General features: G+C 35.3%; 1 long non-coding RNA gene across 1 annotated transcript; it reads right to left on the reverse strand.

The window, feature by feature from the left end:
- Nucleotides 1–11,246: 11,246 nt before the first annotated feature.
- Nucleotides 11,247–11,862, reverse strand: LOC125683816 (uncharacterized). Its single transcript, XR_007373132.2, has 2 exons — nucleotides 11,631–11,862; nucleotides 11,247–11,446 (listed from the first exon to the last, which is right to left on the reverse strand). It is a non-coding gene; the product is annotated as an uncharacterized LOC125683816 (long non-coding RNA).
- Nucleotides 11,863–20,024: the final 8,162 nt, after the last annotated feature.

Below are 20,024 nucleotides of genomic sequence, written 5' to 3' on the forward strand. Positions count from 1 at the left end.
ACATTTAATATGCTCCAGAAAAAAGAGACTGTGCTTTTGAATACTTTGTACCGCAGCATATCAAGGTACTTTCGATTAGGCTTGTCCAGTAGGCCGTCGATTCCTTGTCGATGATAATAGAGTGCACATACTTTTGTTTTCTGATCGTAATTTTTTGAGTAGTTACAGACCGAGTTGGCATTTTTGTGGCCGGTAACTTGCATTAGGCCTAATGTCAGTGGGGGCAACATCATTTTAATTTTGCTATAAAAGAAATTCTAAATAATACAGAATAATACGTTTACGCTTTATTTCATGCATGGATATGCATAAACACAGAAAATATGTCATCCAAGCGGGGACAGTGTCAAAAGTAGTTCGGACCGGAAGTGCTTTATCAAACGGGCGTGTGATAAAGCTAATACTTTATCTCATTCTCAATATACACCACACGTATGAGATAAATGTACAATTTTAACTGTAGAATTCTTCGACAGCTCTAACGTCAAATTTTAACATGACTTGTTTAGTATATGTACAATCCTTCCCTTATATATGTTCCAGCAATTAAACAATCACGTTAATTAAATTATTACACATTTTGTAATTTATTTGTGACTAGAATCGTGGATAAAAACAATACACCTTTGGCCTTTGCCTGGAAGATCTCACCAACCGCGATTTTGTCTTGAAATAGTCTTCGTTATCAAGACTCATAGCTTCATCTAACCTCACCTGTTCAAAATTTAAATGAACAAACATATCACAATTAGCAATACAAAACATGCATTGGGATAGATGTATTCCGACCAAAACTGAAGAGGAGTTTCTTCTAAAAAATGAATTCACTGCACAAAATAATATACTCATTGATACATGTATGTGTGGAAATAATCAGCTTTCAGCATTTCTAATAAACTTTTTTTTTTTTTAAAAAACCGTTCAACTTTTCAGCATTACTTTCAAATTTTCATTGAACGAAATATTCCTTACCCGCTGAAGTTCCTGACACCATGCTCCTACTAATAACACCATCAAACATACTACTTTTAACATGGTTTCGAATTATTCAATGACGAAACATTTATGAAATCGGTTGCATATATACTATAGTTTGATCTACAGAAATAATATTGTTGGAGATTTGTAATCGTAACTTGCACATTTAGATATCATCTTATGAATCATCTTCTGTGTGACTTTCAAAATATAGAGATCGAACACCGAAAGGGCAAAAAGATCCACGCTTGGTAAAGAAAAACGATAAATCTAATGTTATGATAATGCTATATCAATACTGATCTTCGTCCGCTCACCCACGTGTCTACATCGCTATCAGCGATACCTACACCCTACACAAATCACGAAATGTACAAATGGCATGTGTAATTATAAGTAAACAAGCATTCGGTATATTATATTAACTGTCCAATAAACCATAGAACACGAATGAAAGAGTCATTACGTTACAATAACAAAACCGTAGATCATTGATTTTGACTGCGGATTACTCCGTTTACCTGATCAAGATATATGGCTCACGGCGGGTGTGACCGGTCAACAGGGGATGCTTACTCCTCCTAGGCACCTGATCCCACCTCTGGTATATCCAGGGGTATGTATTTGCCCAACTCAATTTTGTATTCCTTATAGAAGTTATGAAATTGATTAATGTTCATTATGTTCACCTTTCATTTGCCGTGTAGAATTGTTCCTATGACGCAAAATTGATCACGACTTACGATGTCTCTTATATCCATACAAAAGTTTGAAATCATAGAGACAACTGGCACTCCGGGTTCGGTGAATATTGTAATTTGCAGTTATCTAATGCATTGTGTCAACCTCAATATATGCATGGTATTCACCCCTAAGGTACGTGAAGATGACGACTAAGTTCCATTTTTTCTAGGTAACCCATCAGAAAGCACGAAATTTTTCAATCATATAATAGATATGATTGTCGTTTTACAAACAAATGTAAATGGAAGCATTATGGCTTTAATCTGATGACGATAACCTCTTTTAGTAGTGATTAAGATAAGAATGATAGCGTTTTGGACAAAACTTCATTTTTCTAGTAACACTGATAAATTATCCGTTACAATATATCATTCAGTTTATAAAAAACATCTCCTATGGTTAAAATTATCAAAAATAAATTATTGGAGTGTGGGCTCTCATACTTGTAGACAACAGAATTTTTATATAATCCGATTTGTGTAAAACAGGGAGTTAAAGGAATATTGATAGATCAATTTATTGACCAGCGGAGGAGTAATATTTATCTTTCTCCAAAATGTTTAAATTACAGACTTTGCAAAATTTTCTGTTATTCTAGAATGTGATTTGTATTCAGTCTGTGTACTTATCAGAGCGATGACCAGAAGACGGAAATGACAACATTCTAGCTAATGACGCGACTAGTTTATGTCATGAAATTATCATCAGTGACAGTTTCCTTTTTGACTATAATGGCGGTGCACAGGTCATGAAATCACATGATATCGAACGAGCATTTAAAATTGAGCCTCCGATTCAGTGGTGATGAGGCCAATCCGCAGTTAGACCAGAGCAATGACACCCTCAACCGAGAGAAATTAACAAGGCAAAATATTCTCCAACTTAGCAAGAGAAAGCTTCCACCAGAAGAGACTGCCAAAGTCGAAAAGTCCGCTTTCCCCTCTCCAACCCATTCCAGCTTTTTAAGAACGAGTGATGGTGGATTGTATAGGACCGTTGCCTAAGATTATGTTAGGGAAACAAATTATGTGCATATCCACTCGATTTCCTGAAGCTATGTGTCTTAACAATATTATGACCAAGACTATAATTAAGGCGATTATCAAGTTTTTCAGTGTTGTAGGAATACATAAGGCCATTCAGTAACATCAAAGTTCTAATTTTATGTGAATGTTGTTTCAATAGCTGCACGATGTAGGTAGTAGGCAGTACAAGTCGACTGTTTCAATAGCTGCACGATGTAGGTGGTAGGCGGTACAAGTCGACTGTTTCAATAGCTGCACGATGTAGGTGGTAGGCGGTACAAGTCGACTGTTTCAATAGCTGCACGATGTAGGTGGTAGGCAGTACAAGTCGACTGTTTCAATAGCTGCACGATGTAGGTGGTAGGCGATACAAGTCGACTGTTTCAGAGGTTGGTTGTTTGTTTTACGTCCCATTGAGAATTTTGCACTCATATTGAGACGTCACCAGTTGTCGGTGAAGTACCACAAATTTACACTTATGTTTAGCGTCGGACGAAAAACTTAGGGTTCTTTAACTAATCAACGCCTGTCGCAACACGATACCTCCGTTTTAAGGCCATATCCGAAAGACCCAAGATTTTCACTTCTGCCGAGCGTTTGTTGAAGGTTCAATCACAAGCTATGTTTACGTCTTAAGTACGGCGATTGAACGAACATGGCTCGAACGCATGAATCCCAAGGAGCGCTTGAATGTTTTCATCAAACTCTTTTAAACTATGATATAGGCATATTCTTACCAGTATGATCAAGACCGAGATGAAGAGGTTCACGTTGTTTTATCCTCTGCACGAGAAGCAGTTCAAGAGTTTCTTGGATTCCGTACCTTTGGACTATTGTCAGAGATACTTTCATTTGAAATCGTTGAATGAGAAGTGGTCGACTGAAGCTAATGTTTTAACGTTTTAGGCTATGCGTCTTACTTTAAAACGAGCTTGCAAATTGGCAAAAGCAAATATCAAGAGTTTTCAAGCCAAAATAAAAGCATGGTTTGATAAAGATACCAGGAACAGAGTTTTTAAAGGGGTATAGACACGATATAAACACGATAGACACAATATAGACACAATATAGACACGCTAGAAACGATATAGACACGGTATAGACACGGTATAGACACGATATAGACACGATATAGACATTATAGACACGGTATAGACACGGTATAGACACGATATAGACATGATATAGACACGGTATAGACACGATATAAACTGAAAACTTTCAAATTATATTTTCCACATTTATAATGTTTACAATGTTTAACTAAGGTATTTTTAATGAGTTACAAATGAGATACAGCAGTCACAATTCCTTATGTATACAAGGCCCGTGTCATCTTCTTTAGATATAGATTGCTTCAAACACCAGATACTCTTTAATTGTGTTTAGAATTAACTTGTAAACGAAAGAAAAATCTGCTTTAAACATAACTTTTACTAGTACATTTAACCTTTGTCAACAAAAACATGACACAAGCTTGTTTACATAACAAAGAATTGTGTTCTCTGTATCTCACTTGAAACTGGAAATCTGACATTCAAATTTTTGCTGACCATTAGAAATATCCTAGTTAAGCATTGTAAACATTAAAACTGGAAAAAATAAAATTTTGAAATTTTTTCAGCACAAATCGTGTCCATGCCCTTTTAAACCAGGTAATAAGGTTCTTGTATTTTTGCCTGATAATCCTCTACAGGTGAGATATGATAGTTCATATGATAGCAAACTTACTGATGAAAGGTGAAGATAACGAACAGTGATCAATCTCATAAATCCTATAAACAATACAAAATTAGATAGTTGGCAAACATGGATCCCTGGGATCGGGTGCCTAGGAGGAGTAAGCATCCCCTGTCGACTGGTCACACCCGCCGTGAGCCCTTTATCCTGATCAGGTAAACGGAGCTATCCATAATCAAAATCAGTGTACCAAGAACGACCTAACAATCAGTATGAAACACGCCAGTCAGCCTTTGATCCAATGATAGGTTCTATTGACGAACTAGATCGTTAATGACCGTAGAATTTGCGAAATGCTGACTTCAATCGAGACTGTTGAAACCCCTGTACCATCAACTTGTTTGTCAGTAGCTTGTCTCGATTTAAAAACTGACCGTACGCAGAACAAGTTCTTGCGTAACGAATCAGTTGAAAGATATAAACACCATATGCAGGTGATAATGGACTATTGCTACATAAATATGGGAAGTTGACGATGGAGAAGCTGAAATCATCCCGTTTGTCATACAGTTGAGTTGTCAGTTTGGGGTTAATGTCTGCTTTCAATCAAATATCTTAGTATGAAGCAGAAGTGGACAACCCTGTGGTGTCGTTTTTCGAACTCACAGGGATATATCAAATCGGCATATGAATGAAAGTTATTAGTGTTAATAGACAAAACGTCGTCGATATATCAAAATGTAGAATTAAAGGCCCAAGTAAGAGATTTTTTCTTGATGTAAACTATTATTGTTAAGACACCAAACCGACGTAAAGAAAAACATGTTTGTCACATTAACATGTTGAAAGAGTATTTTGATAGATGTGACCGAATCCAATGTTACGACATTTCATGATTATACTGAACTGATGTTCGTATAGAGACTAGTGAAAAAGGCTCCAATCAGAATGTTCTCTTGAAGAACTTTGAAATTCTTGCTAAGCACGGACATTTGAATATTCACCAGAAAGAAGAATTTCAACATCTGATGACTGATTATCCTTTACTCTCTCTGGAGATTACAAAAAGACCAATGTTGCTTGCCATAATGTTATAGTGAGTGAAGCTTTGCCTATTTCAAAGCAACATCTCTATCGTTTAAATCCACTGAAATTACAGTACTTAAGACTGCAGTACATGCTCGACAATGACAATATTCAACCTTACCCCTCTGATCCCACGCAAAATTACTCTGAACTTGAAATAGAAAATAAAGTGGAGTTCCTTATCAACAATATCTTCGTAGTCTATGGTTATCAGATCTTAGAAAAGCAGGTTGCAATTCCCATGGGCACGGATCGTGCTCCTTTGTTAGCTAACCTGTTTATATTCATATGAAGCAAATTTTATTCAAAAGCTTTTACATGAGAAGAAAACAATCACTTCTACATTTAGATATATCAACGACGTTTTATCTATCAACAATTATAGTTTTCATTCATATGTCGATTTGATATATCCCTGTTATATCAAATAAAAACACCACGGAGTCCTACACATCTGCTTAGTACTTTTATACTTTATCAAAAAGTAATATCAACGGCAAACTAACAACTCAACTTTATGACAAACAGAATGATTTGAGCTTCTCTATCGTCAACTTTTCATATTTATGTACATTTGTAGCAATATTTCATTATCACCTGCATATGGTGTTTATATCATTCAGCTGATTCGATTGCTCTACGTATGATCAGTTTTTAAATCGAGACAGGCTACTGACAAATATTCCTTTAGGGAATACAAAAGAGAGAATTGGACAAACACGAACCCCTGGGTATACCACCGGTGGGATCAGGTGCGTAGGGGGAGCAAGTAAGCATCCCCTGTTGACCGGTTACACCCACCATGAGCCCTTTTTTGATCAGGTAAACGAAGTAATCCATAATCAAAATCTGAGTGTAAAGAACAGTATAACAATTGGGATGAAACACATCAGACAGCATTTGATCGACAAATTGTATTGGCAAACTAGATCGTTCTCCAGAGCCCGTGTTTTACCCAACTCTTTATTTTGTATTGCTTATTTATGAGATTGATCACTGTTCGTTATTTTCACACAGGTAGTGACAGTTTCATCGCCAAACGGTCGGCATCAGGTGTGAATGTCACAGGTCCTCGGAGATGACCTTTAAAACGGATGTCCCATGTCACAGTACATGATACAATAGATACAATCAATCAATCAATCACCGATATATCTAAATGTTGAGTTGATGGCAACAAGAAATTATTTCTTCTCAGAATCTATTCATTAAATTTTGCCTTTTAAATATACGAAAACAGCTCTGATAACAATGGAACACAATTCGTTCCCATGGCAATCCAAAAGACTATTGGAAGTTCTGATCGCCAAAGACTACGAAGATAATTGCATAAAATGATCATCAAGGACTACGTAGATGTCAAACAAGAATGAAAGGCTTACATTACAAGGTGAAATTTGTTAAAAGAGTATTAAATTGATAGACATATTAAAGACAAAGACAATGTTATTTCAGATGGTTTGTCAAGAGTAGCATGACTATACTGTAGATAGTTTCGGTTTTTGTTGCTTTGATTTATGTACATGCATTCAGATCTTGAACTAGACATGAGTTTAGACGGTTATCTTATAGCAATGCTGGTCAGAGTTCAGTAGCAAACCGGATGTAAATTTTTTTTTACTTGCACATTACAGTTTCTGTACACGGAGGCATCTAGAAGTATGATTTAGAATAAATAAACTGTAAAGAACTACGCACGTTAACTCTGGATTGCCGCCTAAAATTTCAACTCGTATATTTTAAAAAGCTTTGCAATATTGCTAATGATATTTTTTTTAAGTGTAAAGCAGAATCCATTAGTAATTGATTATTAACTCTAATACCAGTGTTAATTAATTGCTCTTAATTTCAACACCTTTTAATTAGGGCGTTAAAAATATGTCCCTCGAAACCGGGGTTTAAAAATATCAATAAATAACCAATTAATGTGTCAAATTACTTTATATTATTAAGTAAAAAATGTTTAATCTTCATTTCTCACACGTTAACTTCATTTGCAATTGATCACAGAGTGAACATTTTCACTGTAGTTTGATCTGTAGATATATATTCCCCCGTGAAACAACAAATATATTGGTGTAAATTTGCTAAATGACAATTTATTACACGACCTTATTGTCGTGTGTGATTCAACTCGGTGGTTAACAAATAGCGAACAGTTTCCTAAACTTTGATTACTGTAAATTAATATATCTTATCATTGATATATTTTTCAATTTAAGGTTAAATCTTTGAATCGTTTGATTCCTTCTGGTCATGGGATTATTTTGTCTCAAATGAAAGGCGAAAATAACGAACAGTGATTTATCTCATAACTCCCATAAGCAATACAAGTAGGTAGTTGGGCAAACATGGACCCCTGGATATACTAGAGGTGGGATCAGGTGCTTAATAGGAGCAAGCATCTCCTGTCGACCGATCACACCCGCCATGAGCCCTATGTCTTGACCAGGTAAACGGAGTTATCCGCAGTCAAAATCAGTGTGCTAAGATGGACATAAGAATCGGTATGAAACACGTCAGACAGCATTTGACCTAATGATAGGTTGTATCTGTAAACACGTTTTTCTTGAGAATCACTATTGTAATACATACATACATACACAAATTTATGTTTTGGTGATATAGGATACGTTCAGTCGAAGATTTTACATTTTGAAATGTGAAATCAATCTCTCTCTCTCTCTCTCTCTCTCTCTCTCTCTCTCTCTCTCTCTCTCTTACAATAGTGATTCTAGGGGAAAACGCTTTCACAGATTATTCCTAAACTTTCCGGGGATATTTTCTAAAACATAGGAATATCAAATTTCAAATCCCTATCGCTGTCCCATCCTTGTCCCTGAGCTCATGGTTTTGGCAAATTTGAATCTTCAATACATTTGAGAAATCTTTCAAATAGGTTATGGTTTCTCTGGTCCAGTTTCTTAAAAAGGGGTTTGTGGCGATCAGACGAATTCCATCGCCGATCGTCAGATAGAGCAATTGGTAAAGCACCTAATTAAAGACTCGGGGTCACGGGTTCGAATTCCGATCTAGTCGGTTGCATTTTTCCCCTTCCTGTCACCTTTGGCGTCGTAGACCAGTCTTTATAATTGATAGGTGAAATGTCTGATAAACTTCCAGGGTTGATGTTTTCAAAGTGATAAGACATTTAAGGAGGGAGAAAAATGTAGGGTTCGAGGGTTCAATCATCGATGGCCAGATGGTAGAGCACCTTCTGGGAGATTTAAGAACCTGGGTTCCAATCCTGGTCTTGTCCGTTGCATTTTTTATATTCCTCTTACACTTAAACACAATTCATTTGAATGAACTTGAAGCCTCTATACCCAAGGGTGCTTTGTGGTGCGTTTGAAGTTTGGTCGGGAGAACTCGAAAATGTGAAAGATTTACAGACGGCAGGCGATAGATGAAGGACAACAGGCAGGCATGTATCACAAAGGCTCACTTGGGTCTTTTTAGTTTAAATGACAGAGATAAATGAAATATCTCTCTAATACGCAATTTTCGAGATGCCCAATAATTCTTTCCCTCTGTGGAACTCTTACGCACAGTGAGACGCAAAACATACTTTCGTCCACACGCGGTGGGTACAAATGCTTATCGCTGCCACAAGGATGATTATCAGACATCATGCAACCACCCAAACTACTGGACACACAATTTTAGGAAGATTATGAGTATTTGATAGTGAAATAGCTTAAACAAAAATCGATAATCACCATCTTTATTTGGTTATATCACTCGTGCAAATGAGGAAATAAAAGATAATTTCATATTTAATTTAATGGCCTTATTCAAACAAATATTATTCTTGATATGGTCAGTTTAATGTAACCAAAGGCTGGTATAAACAAAATTTACACTTTCATAACTTTTATCCTTATTTACATAGCTATGTATACAACTTGTGCCCGCCCAAACGTTCAACAGAATACTGAACATAACTCCATCACAGAAGAGCTGATATCTCGCCAATTTCAAAGATTTTGAAAACATAAGTCATCCTCAAAATCATAGTTGAATAAAACAGCGCTGCGTTTAAGATTGTAGCGGCTAGCCTAAGTGCTAGGTATGATGGCTGATTTGTGCTACTTTACACTTCATTGACCTTTAATTATTTCGAATCGAAAAGATAACAAAATGATATTTCATGACTTTTCGTCCCAAAATGACGAAAAGACGACAGAATGCTAATACATGTATTAGCTACTTTTCGCCTCAAAATAAGGAAAAGGCGATAACGTATAAAATTAGCCACCATACCTAGGTTATGCATCCCTAAATATAATACGAAAGTATGGTATTATTGTGACCACCTTGTATATAAAAGTACTTAGCCTGATTTGTGTAGAACTGGACAGGGTGTTTGATATCTTCACAGTTTTGTTGTGTCTGTGTCTTCGTTAGGAATATGAGAGAGAAAATATATATAGTATGAAAGGTGAAGATAACGAATAGCGATCAACCTTACAACTCCTATAAGCAATACAAAATATATAGTTGGGCAAACACGGACCCCTGAACACACCAGAGGTGGAATCAGGTGCCTAGGAAGAGTAATCATCCCCTGTTAGCCGGTCACACCCGCCGTGAGCCCTATATCCTGATCAAGTAAATGGAGTTATCCGTAGTCAAAATCAGTGTGCCAAGAACGGCCTAACAATCGGTATGAAACAGGTCAGACAGCATTTGACCCAATGATAGGTTGTATTGACGAGGCAGAACTGGATCGTTATAACGACCATAGAATTTGCGAAATGCTGACTTCAATCGAGACTGTTGAAACCCCTGCACTATCAACTTGTTTGTCAGTAGCTTGCCTCGATTTAAAAACTGACCATACGTAGAACAATCTCTTGAGTATCGAATCAGTTGAGAGATATAAACACCATATGCAGGTGATAATAGAATATTGCTACATAAATATGGGAAGTTGACGATGGAGAAGCTGAAATCATCTCGTTTGTCATACAGTTGAGTTGTCAGTTTACCATTAATGTCTACTTTCAACAACATATCTAAGTATGAAGCAGAAGTTGATGACTCTGTGGTGTCTTTTATTTTGATCTCACAGGGATATATCGAATCGACATATGAATGAAAGTTATTATTGTTAATAGACAAAACGTCGTCGATATATCTTAATGCCGAATTGAAGGCCACAGCTTTTTTTTTCTTTTTACACATAAGTGCTTGAATAAATTCTGCTTCATATGAATATAGAAACAGATCAGCTAACAAAAGAGCACAATTCGTACCCATGGGAATTCCAACAGACTGTTGGAAGATCTGATCACCAAAGACCAAAAAGATATTGCCAATGAGGAACTCTTGCATATTTTTTTGATTTCAACTTCGGATGTCAACTTTTTGATGGTATCCATTTTAACGCGTGATATTGCAGTCATGTCAACGTTTTCATTTCATTTTTATCATCTTATTTCAATTGAGGTAATTCCTTTCGGCAGAACCTTTGAACTCTTGGGTTAACACTTTAATAGAACATGCTCTTTCGAAATTTCATCATTTCTAACATTAAAAACAAGTGAGGATTTTAATGATTCTAATTTATTTAAAAACAAAACTCGATAGAGTATGAACACATTGACAGAAACTTTAAAGTCGGTCCCTGACAGTTCACTTTTACCGGCTTCGTTACGTTATGTAGGGCTTAAAAAATATTGCCTGTGTGACGTTTTGAATACTCTCAACATAATTAAAAACTGCAAAATCATCTGATTATGGAAGTTTAATTAAAGTGAAATCAACTACTACATCACTTCCTATGCATATCCATATGCATATGTGCACTCCGTCTCACAATGGCGTCCAGTAAATCGGGGAGGGCATTGACATGAACTTGCGTAGGTTATGCATGTGCCTCCATTTAGACATGGGTTGTATTCAGCACAGTCCATCGCTAAATTCACTATCTAGAAATATCATCAAAATTTAATCATAGAATTCCCCGGTAACGTTAACGTAAACGTGACTTGTTTAGTATATGTTAGACCCAGGAGTAGAAATATTTGTCCATGTACAATCCCCCTTCCATTATCTATTTTCCAGAAAATAAACAAATGATTAAGCATTTTGTTATGGATAAAAACAACGCACCTTTCGCAATCGTGTGGAAGATCTTGCCAACCGCAACTTTGCTTTGATATAGTCTTGGTTAGCCTCATCTAACGCCTCCTGCTCAAAATCAACGCGAGAAACATATCAACATAAGCAATATAGAACAAAGCGTCGCAAAATTGTATCCTGTCTTAAAGTAAAGAGGTGAGTGTTCTAAAAAATGTATATTCACTGCACAATGTAATATACTTACTACCGGTAGTATGTGTAAAAAAAAAATCAGTTCTCAGCATTTCTAATAAGAATACCGTAAACGTTACATATTACGTCAGTAAATATGTTTACATAGGGTATTTCTCTTAAGCCATTATTTGCAAAATTTCCTATAAACTTACGAAGTTCAAAAGCCTATAATTTTCTTTAAATAACTGAAGAAAATCAAAATCCTTGCCACATGCACATCTTCAATACACATACAAATAATCTGTAAAATAAAAAGGTCCTCACTTGAAAACCGTGGAAGGAAAAACAGACAAATCGTGTATATATTGTACTCTCTATGTAATAATTCCTCAAAACTGACTAAGTTAACAACCTGTAATTTTCTCAAATATCAAAGGAAATCAAAATCCGTACAACATGATATAGAGTGATCCATAAAGAAGCTACATTACACAGCAAGCTTCAGCTTGATATGTAGCAGAGAAATGAAATTAGGAACACAAAACTCCGAATAGACGGACGGACGTACAGACATCGCTGTACCATAATACATCCCGTCTAAAGACGGGCGTATAAAAAAACCATCAAACGCTAACCTTTTCGGCATTAGTTTTTAAGACTCATTCTATATAACTATCAAAATTAAGTGGGCGTGGTATATCACAGATTTTGATGAAACATGTGTGTAACAATATTATGATAGATATAAAACAAAAAGGACATGCAAAGGTTTGACTTAGCAACGGTTGCAATGGAAACCGATCCTCTAACAACGGCTGGACAAGATCTGTACATGTATGTTTTATTTAAAAATGTTTTTTGAACAAAAATATTCCTTACCCGCTGGAGTTCCTGACACCAAGCTCCCACTAGCAACGCCATCAAACATACTACTTTAAACATGGTTTCGATTTATTCAATGACAAAACATCTATGAAATCGGTTTTATATATACTGATGATTAATCTATACAAATGACACTATTGGAGATTTGTAATCGTAAATTAGACATTTAATTAGGTATCATTTTATGGTTCATCTTCTGTGTGACTTTCAAAATCTAGATATTGAACGCAGAAAGGGCACAATAAATTAGCGCTTGGTAAAGAAAACCGATAAATTTAATGTTATGATAATGCTATATCAGTACTGATCTTTGTCCGCTCACCCACATGTCTACACCGCTATCAGCGATACCGACACCCTACACAAATCACGTAAAGTACAAATGGGATGTGTAATTATAACGTATATTGTAAATAAGCATTCGGTATATTATATTATTATATAGCTAATAAATAGTATAATATAAAATCTGCGTAAAATCTAGAGAATGTTAGCGTTCAATATCCTGAGAATTTATTGAACGCTAACTTTGCATTGTGTAAATTGCATGCGCCCGAAACATTCCGAGTATGAGCGTTCAATATTGACGTTACCGTAACGACGTAAACAAGCCAAAATGGCAGACGACGGTCCTCCGAATCTGACAGAGCCGGTATTTGATATTTACTTACGCAAAATGTTTTACTGTACATAAATTATGATGTCCCCATTTACAAAATCAGTTTGCTTCATGCATTAACGACGGGTTAAATATTGAACAGTTAAGAAATGGATGCTGTTATTGCACACTGCCAATATTGATGAAGTTTCGTCTATTTTAGAGTAGTTTGAGTGAAAAGGGATATGATTTAACAACTAAATACTTTAGCTATATAATAAAAGGGTTATTGAACTTATATAGGTGAATATTGGCGCTCGTTGGCTGTCAAAATGCACTCGCAAGCTCGTGCATTTTGACAGCCAACTCGTGCCAATATTCACCATTATTATATACTTTCAATTTCATCTCCTCTATTTTCTTTAAAAGCTTGCGGGCATATATCACACGATATATGCCCGGAAACATCCCGGCCCGCAAACATTACGTCACAATCAATACACAAGCAAATTACTGCGTCATTAATTTTCAATTTTTTCGTGTTTTTCATCTTTTACTCAGTTAAACCAATAAAGAAATTGATAAAAATAAATTATTGTTAGTTTCTAAATGAAATTGAAAGTATATAATAAAAAGGTTATAGACTTTGTATGGGAAAATATGACGACCTCGTTTTTTGTCGCGGACGGACCTCGCAAGCTCGGTCCGTGTACGCGCCAAAAAACTCGGTCGTCATATTTTCCCATACAAAGTCTATAACCTATAAATATAAGTTCAATAACCCTATATCATCTACCCAGTAAACCATAGAATACGAATGAAATCGTCATTACGTCACAATAACTTACGTCACAATAACCAAACAAACGTTTAGGATCGTAGATAGAACTAGCTATTCGGGTTCGGTGAATATATTGTAATTGGTATTGTAATTGTAATTAGCTAAAGCATCGTATTAACTTCAATGTGTGTATGGTATTCACCCCGCGAAGATGATAATTCCTAGGTAACCAATCAGAAAGCGCGGAATTTTTTCTTTCAAAAGATGTAATGCAACAAATATGGCATACATGTAAATCTGATGTTGTGTCAAGCAATGAAGAATGATTTTTAGTTTCTGTTGATATTTTGTTTGGGAAATGCTATTCCGCCTTCAACGTTCCATCGTCAACTTCCCATATTTATGTAGCAATATTCCATTATCACCTGCATATGGTGTTTATATCTTTCAACCACAGGCACTTGTTTCTGTAACTAAGTTGTGACATCTCTATACTAATAACACGTGTTATTATTAGTATACAGAGGTCACAACGTAGTTACAGAAAAAAGTGCCTGTGCTCTCAATTGATTCTATACGCAAGACCTTGTTCTGCGTATGATCAGTTTTTAAATCGAGACAAGCTACTGACAAACAAGTTGATGGTACACAGGTTTAAACAGTCTCATTTAAAATCAGCATTTCGCAAATCTATGGTCGTTATAACGATCTAGTTTGCCAATACAACCTATCATTGGGTCAAATGTTGTCTGACGTGTTTCATACCGATTGTTAAACCATTCTTGGCACACTAATTTTGAATACGGATAACTCCGTTTACCTGATCAAGATATATGGCTCACGGCGTGTGTGGGTGGAGGACAGGGGCCACGTACTCCTCATAGGCACCCGATCCCACCTTTGGTATACCCAGGGGTCCGTGTTTGCCCAACTCTCTATTTTATATTGCTTACAGGAGTTATGGGATTGATCACTGTTCGTTATCTTCACCTTTCCTTTGAACATGAATGGGGTATACTAGTTAGGAATATATAGTTATGATTCATGACACAAAACAACGATTAAATTTATTGAAGTAGTATTGTATCATAATGGTATCATAATGGTTATTTTGACATCGAAAATAGCAGTCCTAAAATAAAATGGAAAGAAAAATCAGCAGGTCATATTGTGTTAAGCATAAATATATAAAAATATACGGATGATCAGCACATCGAACGAAACGGGTCTTTGAGATTTTGGAGTACTTCCAATTTGGGTAGCTGCGGAGTCATTTGTTTTTCAGAAAAACAATCTGTAGTTCTGTGTTGATTTCATCAATAAAGGCACACTGATTTTGACTGCGGATAACTCCGTTTACCTGATCAGGATATGGGGCTCATGGCGGGTGTGACCGGTCAACAGGGGATGCTTACTCCTCCTAGGCACCTGATCCCACCTCTGGTGTGTCCAGGGGTCCGTGTTTGCCCAACTATCTATTTTGTATTGCTTGTAGGAGTTATGAGATTGATCCCTGTTCGTTATCTTCACCTTGCATCATAACATGTACCTTTGGATTGAAACTGTTTTTGAATAATATACAGCCTTACTAGAAAAACTCCAATATAATTATATATGTCCAAGTCTTAAATTTGTTTCCTTATAGGAGATATGGGATCACTGTTCGTTATTTTCACCTTTTCATACCATAGAGCATACAAAATAATCATACTGACAATCTAAATACTGATAAATCTCTTGAAAGTCACTGATAAACTCATAGAGAGGCAACAGGTCTGTTCCAATAATGCGTTTTCCCAAATCAATTTTGAAAACAAAACTTTATTCCCTTTTAAAGAGTACATTTCTGTGCTGTTTTTGTTTTGGTCGAGTGGCTAGAGCATCGCGCTCAAAATCACACGGCCTCTCACCTCCGACTCGCGCCGGTAAGTGAGAAAGTTTCCCAGTTTACTTTCGGAAGGTCGGTGGTCTCTTCCCAGGCACATTGTATCTGGGTTCTCTCTTCCACCAATAAAAACTGGGCGCCACCAGATAACTGAAAAATTGTTGTGTGTGGCGGAAAACATCAGTCAATCAATCTGTGCTATGGTCATCAGAACTTGTTTTCAGTATGATGAAAATACTTATTGTATAGAATTTGCGAAATACTGCCTTTAAACGAGACTGCTCAAACTCTTGTAACATCACCTTATTTGTCAGTTATTTCTCACTTCAGAAAGAGTTGAGTTTAATGTGTTCAATATCATATTAGGTGATATTCCATTGTCATTTAATAAAAAAGTTATTAATTGTATAACCATGTATGTCAATCAATACATATTTACTTATTTTATACAGAATAAAGAACCAAACCTGGCTTGATTATTATGTCATCTAAGGTTAAAATACCATGTGGAAAAATATGCTACAATTCAAAAGTTTAAATGTACAGCTTTGATAGAATGTGGAACAGATGGAAGTTTATTTTTGACAGATTTGGTCTTATTACCTATTTTTCACTTGTGTTTGTTTGTGTTTTTCATTTTTATTTTTTGGTTGTCTTTTTTTATTCTGTACAGCAAGTAACCACAAATTTTATACTTCTATCAAAGAATGAATGAATCGGTGCGAGAGTGTAGTATATGCGTGTATGTAACAATAACCGAATTTATTATATAGCTAATAAATAATCTGCGTAAAATCTAGAAAATTTTAGCGTTCAATATCCTGAGCATTTATTGAACGCTAACTTTGCATTGCGTAAATTGTATGCGCCCGAAACATTCCGAGTATGAGCGTTCAATATTGACGTTACCGTAACGACGTAAACAAGCCAAAATGGCAGACGACAGTCCTCCGAATCTGACAGAGCCGGTATTTGATATTTACTTAAGCAAAATGTTTTACTGTACATAAATTATGATGTCCCCATTCACAAAATCAGTTTGCTTCATGCATTAATGACGGGTTACATATTGAACAGTTAAGAAATGCATGCTGTTATTGCACACCTTCACCTTAGATGCCAATATTGATGAATTCTCGTCTATTTTGGAGTAGTTTGAGTGAAAAGGGATATAATTTAACAACTAAATACTTTAGCTATATAATAAAAGGGTTATTGAACTTATATAGGTGAATATTGGCACTCGTTGGCTGTCAAAGTGCACTCGCAAGCTCGTGCATTTTGACAGCCAACTCGTGCCAATATTCACGGATATAAGTTCAATAACCCTATAAATTTTTTTTTTTTTTAAATATTTGTCAGTAAACTGCCTGAATTCAAAAACTGATCATACGAAGGAAAAGTTCTTGCGTATCGAATCGGTTGAAGGACATAAAAGCCATATGCAGGTGATAATGAAATATTGCTGCATAGAGATGAGAACTTGATGATGGAGAAGCTGAAGTCACTTTGTCATAAAATTGATTTATTAATTCACCGTTAACACCCATGTTCAATAAAATATCCAAATATGAAGCAGATATGGAGGAATGGGGTTTTTGTTTTTATTTCGAGATCAATTGGATATACTGAATCAAAATATAAATGAAAATGAGTATTGTTAATAGATAAAACGCTTTCGATATATCTAAATGTAGAGCTGAAGGCCACACAATAGATTTTTCTTCTCATGTAGAAACTATTAAATAAATTTGCCTCAATGACAGGTCAGCTAATAATGGATAACAATTTGTGCCCATGGGAATTCCAACAGACTTGATCACCAAAAACCGCGTAAATGTTGTCGATGTGGATCTCATATCAGTAAATGTATGACGCTAACAACTTGCCCAGTGATAAGAGGTAAGAGAAATGAGACGATTTTCAAAGAAGTTTCCTATTATTACATGTATGCAAAACTTTAGAGCCCTGTCATTGCCAAGCCATGGGGAAGAAATCGTGATTTAAACGAATTTGAACCTACATGAGAAGAAGATTGAAAGTATTCCTGTAAATACATGTATCTGACCTTGCCTCATCATGTTTTTATAAGGGGCGGATCTATAGCTCTCTGGTCTGTTCCAATATTTTTTCCGAGAGCGTGGAAAGGTTTCCAAGTAATCACGAGATAAGAGTGCATTTTGTTTTGATTTTTGAAGGTGGCGGACATACGAGTCACCATGAACGCAAAAAGTAGAGTACAGGTATGACTGAAAAACCGCCTCAGATGAATGATATTTATTTACTAAGACTCTACAAGATAATTGTACTACATTCTAGGGATTGATATGGTTTCTCAGTTCTTCGTTGTCCAATTATCAGTCGACATCGTATGTGTACATCTGAAAAATTAAAAATATACAAGTATAACGCAAAATATCAAATTGCTATATACGATACTTGCATAGACAATACTAATTTATACGAATCTACCGTTCCATAAATTAAAATTGTTTTCCAAATACAGTATATACATGTAATTCATTCCAATATCAAAGTTCGATGAATATATCTTTTTCAATTACCGAAATAAATTATATACATATATGTAATAAATTGGGTCAATATCTTTCAAACGAGGATAAAGCGTCAATATTAACATTTCCAAAGACTAAGGTACACTCAGCCAAAAATGCAATTGTGGTACATATGGTTGGTTATCTTGAATTACAATATGATCATATTCACCAATATTTCGTCAGTAATAACCCATTGCTAGTGTTCAATTTTCGCAATTTCTCATAATTCCCTCACAAAGACACTTATCTCGTAAAAAAAAGTTGATAAGATAATCTGTAACTTCACTTACAATAAAATACAAATAAAAGGAACAAATGTCTAGACTAATTGTAATTAATGGAAGTATTTCTGTAATAAGTTCAATGTCCCATTTCCAATATCTATATACCCCATATTGCAAATAACCTATACACGCATTTTTTGAAACTACGGAAATGTTTGCGACATTTATAAAAACTGATTGAATAACAATATAAGAGTTCAAAGTTAGTACAGTTGGTGGATGAACTTTCTTGACTGAAATGACACAATCGCTACCCAGAGTTATCGTTCCTTACACTCATGTATATGTGCGAGAACAAGGAACGACAATTCTGGGCAGAGATTGGAAATGTCAATCAACCAAAGTGTCTTAGACCTATGGAGAGCCAAATTAACATAAACTCAAATAATTGAAAATATCTTCAATTATTTGAAGATATCATCAATTCAATTATTGCTCTCTTTAATTGAATTAATGCGCGCATTAAATCAATTATTGCTCTCATCAAATGAATTAATGCACACTTCAATTCAATCATTGCTCTCATCAATTGAGTTAATGCGCGCATCAATTGAATTAATAAGAGCAATAATTGATTTAATGCGCGCATTAATTCAATTATTGTTCTCTTCAATTCATTTGATGAGAGCATCAATTTAGTAGAAATATTGCTCGCAATAATTAATTTAGAGCTCGGTATAAATAATTTGATGATCTCTTTAATTCAGTTGAAGATATATTTAAATCATTTACAATGTTTTTAATGCGCGCATCAATTCTTTTAAAGAGAGCAACAATTCAATTAAAGATATCATTAATTCAATTGTGGATATGTTGAATTGAAGATATCTTTAATTATATAGTTGCTCTCTCTCCAAAAGAATTATTGCTCTCTTCAAATGAATTAAAGATATCATTAATTCAATTGAAGAGAGCAATAATTGAATTAATGCACGCATTAAATCAATTATTGCTCTCATCAAATAAATTAATGCGCGCGTTATATCAATTATTGCTCTCTTCAATTGAATTGTAGCGCGCATCAATTCAATTGTTGATATCATTAATTCATTTGAAGAGATCATTAATTCAATTAAAGCGCGTATCAAATCAGCTGAAGAATTAATGCTCTCATCAATTCAATTAATGCGCGCAATAATTCAGAATTGAAGATATCATTAATTATTTGAAGAGATCTTTAATTCAATTGTTGCGCGCATCAAATGAATTGATGATATCTTCAAATAATTGAAGATATCTTCAACTATTAGAGTTTATGT

This window comes from Ostrea edulis, chromosome 6 (assembly GCF_947568905.1).
Source record: "Ostrea edulis chromosome 6, xbOstEdul1.1, whole genome shotgun sequence".
Taxonomy (NCBI): Eukaryota; Metazoa; Mollusca; class Bivalvia; order Ostreida; family Ostreidae; genus Ostrea; species Ostrea edulis.